Consider the following 6,528-nt stretch of genomic DNA (forward strand, 5'->3'; position numbering starts at 1 on the left):
GGTTTCCTCTTCCCTTGGCTCTATCTTCCCGATCCCCTTCTTTATTTCTATCACCGCATTTATTGGTGATAATCGAGTATTATCTATGCGTGTACGAGGAAGATTCATGACATTTTATATCAAAGCTAGCTCCCATCCACCTTAAATCCCTATCCAAATTTCTCCTTTCGTGGATCTAGAAGCCTCAGGCATTGATGGTGGATCTGGACAACTAGAAGCAGATGCCGGATTTAGCATAGGAGCACACTAACATCGCCACGACGTTGTTCACGATCCAAAAGCCGTTTGATAAGATCGAGCCAGCGGTCACGAAGATAGAGGCGGTCCTCACCTCCGTCAAGCCAATGGTCAGCGACCTTGCCGCCTAGCGCCCTGGGGTTGACACGGCTATGGGGCAAGCTCCAAATCGACATTGGTGAGATCTACAAGAGATTGCCCAAGATCGCCATCAACCTGCTGGTCATCGACCAGACGACAACATTGACTACTATAGATCGTGGACATATATTCACCATTGAAGACTTTGTTCAAATTGTGTCAAAGATGTATGTGTGCGCGTTGTGCTATAGTTGAACTGATAATTTGGACATCTGTGGCAAGAGTGGTTGGGTCGGCCGTTGCGGTCGAGATGCGTCTAATGGCCTTAGTGGGCTTTGTCATTAGTGTACTGTGTCATTTTAGTACATCGTAAGGATCCCTTTAGAGGGTGCTTGGATACATTTTAGTCCCATGACTAAAAATAGTAGGACTAAAACTTGCTAGCATCATCCATGCTTGGATCCAAATACTAAAGAGACTAAAATTAAGTTAATGAGCATTTATTATGCTCCCTCTCCCCTAATCCTACATGTCCCTCCAACCAACTCCTCCCCCACGGTAGTTTGGCTCCCGCCAACTCCTCTCCCGCCCCTACTGCTATCTCCCGCCCCTGTTGCTCCCAAGAAAAAATTGTCCATACAGTCCATACAAGGAAATAAAATTTGTCTATACACAAGAAAATAAAAATTGTCCATACAAGTAAAGTAAAATTGTCCATACATAAGGAAATTAGTATTGTCCATACACAAGAAAATAAATAACATGACACTTATCTCAATGGCCATGGAACAAACCATCAGCAATTCTATCTCTCAATTGATTCATGTCGACCGAATCTTGCTCCATTTCTAGATCCCTCCTGTTACGACGCCTTCTTCTTGTTTCCTCAAGGAGAGGTTGATAATTCTCATCTCTATCACACCTGTCGAATTCTTTATCCGCCAACTGACTTTCGCGGATAAAATTGTGCAAGGCCATACATGCAACAATAATTTTTGTTTGCTTGTGTAGAGGATAACTTTGTATTTTAAAAAGGATCCTCCACTTATTTTTCAAGACTCCAAAAGAACGCTCAATGACATTGCGTAGTCTAGAATGAGTGTAGTTGAAGTGCTCTTTTTTACCTCTCGGCATGGTGCCTTGCTGGAACTCTTGGAAATGGTACTTCTGCCCCCTATATGGTGCAAGATAATCCGCCTTGTTGGGGTAGCCCGAGTCAACAAGATAAAAATTTCCTATTGATGGCAATGCATTTCAGTCAAAGTCAATGTCAATGTATACACAATTCAATCATATACTGAATGTGAAGTATGGTACCTGGAGGTGGATGAGGAAACTTGTGACTAAACCGGCTAAGGGCATCCTTGAAGGGCCTCATATCATGAACCGATCCAGGCCACCCGGCAAGAATGAAAGTGAATCTCATGTCGAAATCACATACAACCATAACATTCTGACTACAATACCCATGTCTGTTTAAGTACTGCGGAATCTTGGTAGGTGGCACCACAACTTGCACATGAGTCCCATCTATTGCCCCAATGTTGTCATTGAACCATGGATGCCACTGAGCATTTCTTAACCTTTCATGCACAACTCTGAATTCAGGATCTCATGGCTTAATTATGTCAGCCGCAAGCTTAACCACACAATGCAATACTGTGTCAAACTTCCTAACAACTGTCTCCATGGACCTTACAAAACGATTCTCACTCTGCCTAATGGACTGACCATCTCCCACCATCATAAAAACATAGCTAGAGCCTCAATTGATGACATCTTCTTAGTAGACTTCAGCCCATAAGAACCCACTAGCAAATTATGTAGTTTATGAAACACAGGTGGATACATCCTAAACATTTTATAGCAGTCTGTTATGTGTCCCAGAGTTCTTAGTACCCATTCATAGCCGGACTCTTTAGATTTTAAAATCCTCCTTTCCCCCTTATCCATGAAACGCTCAATGTAATATGAACCAAACATTTGGAGGATCATACCTATATTGTTGAGCCTTTTCCGCCTCAACTGGAGTAGTACTAGCACTCTATTTCTCCTTTCATCTTCCTCTTCCTCATCACTAGAGTCCTCATCTTCCTCTTCCTCTTCACTGGACTCATCAATACTATCACCATCACTAGAGTCATCCTGCAACATATGAATTAGTTTCAACACATAGTAATTAGGTGCACATAGCAATTCAAAACATAAAGGGTCCACATAGCAATTCAAAACATAAAGGGTCCACATAGCAATTCAACACATAAAGGGTCCACATTAGCCTAACTCATCATAGGAAACATGACACAATAGGAGACACTGGATACATGACAACCTAGCTAAGACTCATCTTCGTCATACATATTCTTTGCTTTGCACCATCTCTTCAACCATATGAGCCTAGCTTGAGGGGTCTTCATGTTGTGGAAGACAAACCTGTTGTGTTTGTCCTTGAATAAGTCACATGCTACAAAGTACTCAATTGACTCCTCTGCTGCCCCACACTCAATGGCAAGTTGCTGACATGTAGCTACTGCTACCTTACGCTCCTCACTTCTCTTTGCCTTTTCTTTGCCTTGGTCTACAATTGCTTGCAATATAGTGTTTGATGTCTCAGCTTCCTTGTCCATTCTGGTGGTGATCTCCTTCAAGGTCCTCAAAAATGGACCCTTAGTTTTGCCATTCTCCATGTTCATTTTGATTTTCTTTAAAGGACTACTTGTTGTACTCCTAAAATCAACTAAGCTGGCACCCCTCTTGCGGGCACTGGTACTCATTGGGCTGCCATCCTCATCATCATCATCATCGTCGTTTGCCTCTGTATCATCTGCTGGCCCGGGTACGTAAGCTGAAGTACCATCCACAGCTACCTCATGAAACATCTCATGCAACAGTCCAATGTACTCAGGGTTACCCTTTCTAAATTTCTTGAGATTTGGTCTACTATGCAAAATAGTATTTGTACAACATTAGCATATGTCTCCATTGCTCATGTACTTGTCATTGAAAAAGCTTTAGTTGTCATACCTTGATCTCCCTCTCCCACCAAGCTGTAGTTGCCGTAACTTCTCCATGTTCGCCGCGGCCGCATCCGGTTTGTTGCTGCAACCATACCCAATCATTGCACACACCCTTTAGGTTCTGGATTTTGTTCTTCACTTCCCTCCCTGGATACCACAATTTTGTCTTTTGATAATATTTCTCCTTCATATTTTTGTAACCCTGACTGGTCCAAACTTTAGCAGTAAAATTGCCATCCTCTATCTCCTCACAAGCTAACTCACACAAAATGTACGTATTTTCGCTGGTCCAATTAGCCTTGCTTTTTGGCCTCTAAAAGAAATATGCATAAGTAAACAGCCTAAATCTCTCTGTTTCAAAGAAATGGTGTGAGCAAAATTTCAAAGAAAATTGTATACCTTCCTATGCTGGTTCAGCGTGTTCTCATCTTCATCTTCGTCTTCTTCGATGCCGTCATCATCATCCACCGGAATCGGTGCTACCTGCGGCTGCCTGCTGCAGCCCGCGCCATTTGAACCCCCACGACGTGCAGCAACTCGCATGGAAGCAGCATCACCTCCCCCCGGCATCACGACGGCCTTGCCGCGAGCACCTGGTGCCCTCGCTACGGACAGACCTTGGCGAGGTGGACGACCTCGCAGCGGCAAGCCATCTGATCTTGCCCTCTGTGGGGGGGGGGCCTTGACCTGAGCCGCTGTCCCGTTGAAGGATATGCGTGTACAAGGTCATGTCGGGGTACGAGGCGGCGCCGCAGTCAGCGTTGAGGTCAAGGTTCCCCAGGTCCATGCGCGGTGTGGCGACGTTCCCGGCCCTCGGAAGGCGGCCGCCGGAACTATCACGCCGGAGACGAGGCGGCGTCAAGCCCCAACCTTCGCCGTCCATGGCCTCCGCCGCAGCACCAGACGATTCCGTTTGAGACAAGAAATCGAACGGGGCGCCGTCCATGGCGAATGGATCTGAGACAAGACTCTCATCCGACTAATGGAAAAACAAGCACAAAACTAAAGAAATCAAACGGGCGCCGTCCATGGCGGATGGATCTTGGCCTTCAGTCTCACCTTTAACGGGTAGGCGGAGGCGGGGGCGTGGCGGTAGGCGGAGGCCCGGCGGTAGGTCGAGCCGGCGGCGATCAGCGGAGGTGGAGGCGGCCGCCGGCGCGTCCTGCAGGGGCCCGGCGTGTCCTGCGGAGGCCCGCTGCTTTCTTCCTCGCATGAACAGAACACAGGGAGGGGGAGAGGAGCGCTCGAGGGGGAGACGAGTGAACAGGAGGGGAACCGGCTGGGCTGTGTTAAAGGGAGGAATTAAATGAAGGGAGAGAGAGCTAATACATATTTTAGTAGGGTTCCCTTGACTAAAAAAATTTAGTCTCAAGACTAGTTCTAATCTCTCTTTAGTCAGGGGTGCTTGGAACTTTAGCCTCTAAAAGAGACTATTTTTAGTCAGACTAAAAATAGTCCCTTGGATCCAAGCACCCTCTTAGTAGGCAAGATTGTTGAACCCCGTTAATAAATCTTAGTGTCGTGTTGTGATGGTTTATCGTTGTTGGATCAAATGCGCCTCTAATTTCTAATCATGGCTTTATTACATTTCTTTTTTGCCACATGCAGCGGTTACTTGTTAATAATTTGTGTATGCCCACCTGCATCAATAATTTATGCAGATATCTTCTTCCTTTTCTCACGCGGCCGAGTTCCACTATTGAAAATAACTAGTTGGTTGTAATATGATTTAATGAGATTAGGTTGTATGGATCATGATTAATTATATTAACTAGACAATTCGCAACGCGTTGCTGCGGGATCATTGCAATGTATAGGATGAAAGTTCATGTAATGACGAAGAGTCGTCCGTCTCGTTAATTAGGACAGAAGCACATACGTGAAAAAGCAAAAACATGCAGTGAGAAAACTTTAATAGATGTATTTGTTAATCATCCATTCGCCAAATCAGTACTAGCCATTAGTACCCATTTGCAGAAACTTGTTTGGAGGGAAAAGAGTGTTCCAAGTTCTAAGAATTGTGCTCAACGTGGATTACTTACAGAGTTGCAGTCATATATTAGGCATATTCAAACTCTAGCAAGTAGCAATAGCTAACTCGATAATATTGTGAGGAGGGAGTAATAACCCTTAGTTCCTAAAAAATATGTTAGGTAGTTGAGGCATTTCTTCAACGTCTTATAGGCAATCTAGCAAGCTTGGACAAAATGCGTTCGAAAACATTGTACAGCAGAATGCATTAGTTGCTAATTCATCAAAAGAAAACATGGGAGTTTGGTATAATAAAGCACATGCACAACCCTTTGTTTTATTCTTTCCCTTGACCAATCAGCACGTAGCATGCATATGGAATATAATGTCAGAAAATAAAATAGCATATGAAAAAGTAATCTGCCCTGCACATAGATTGGTACCGGTGGAGAAGAAACATCATGATGCCATGGTGGATGGAGAAGAAAAGGGCAGTAGCAATTGGGTTCACCCAGCAGTAGAGTAGATGCGTACATGATGATTCAGGGCATCAATCCCTTCTTCCACGGATCGCGGATCCGACGCGATAACCGATGCTTGAAGGATGGCAAGAGCTCCGGTGTTCCTACAATCAGGAGGAGGCATGCAGCATCAATTGAAAGAACCGTGGCGCGGGAGGAGGCCTGCGAGAGAAAGTGAAATGGAGGGGAGGGGAAGAATACTGTGGGGCATACTTCTCTTAGATTAATTAGTAATGGGTCAACATAAATAAATGTGAGATATTTACACACGGAGGGGAAGCAAAAGAACCTACCTGTTCGGCTTCTGAACCTGATTGCAGCTCGCAGCCTGGGATGAATCGGGTCGACGTGAATAGAGTACCATTGCCTCGTCGCGATCCACACCGGTCAAAGGGAGGAGGAGCTGAACGACGGGCAGCGGCAAGATCCGTGGTGGACCTGTGACGGCGCAGGGCGGATGTGGAGGGCAGCCGCTGGCCCGCTGCCAGGCGACGCCAACGCGAACGATCGAAATTGGACCCGCCGGGCGAAGCCGATGTGGGGCACCCGGGAGGTGCTGCTGTTGCCGGTGACGCGCTGCCGGTGTGCGACGGGCCGACGGCACGGCCCAGGCACGGAGTCGCGTTCGAGCGAGGCCGACGCGGGGCAACGGGGATGCGTTGTGGGCATCTGGCGATACCGTCCAGCCGTGGTGTGGTGGC

At 46.2% G+C, this 6,528-nt stretch overlaps 1 pseudogene; it reads right to left on the reverse strand.

Annotated features, from left to right (window-relative positions):
- Positions 1–1,092: 1,092 nt before the first annotated feature.
- Positions 1,093–2,178, reverse strand: LOC125532994 (annotated as a pseudogene).
- Between the last annotated feature and the right edge of the window lie 4,350 nt (positions 2,179–6,528).

Source organism: Triticum urartu, chromosome 1, assembly GCF_003073215.2.
Source record: "Triticum urartu cultivar G1812 chromosome 1, Tu2.1, whole genome shotgun sequence".
NCBI classification, from domain to species: domain Eukaryota; kingdom Viridiplantae; phylum Streptophyta; class Magnoliopsida; order Poales; family Poaceae; genus Triticum; species Triticum urartu.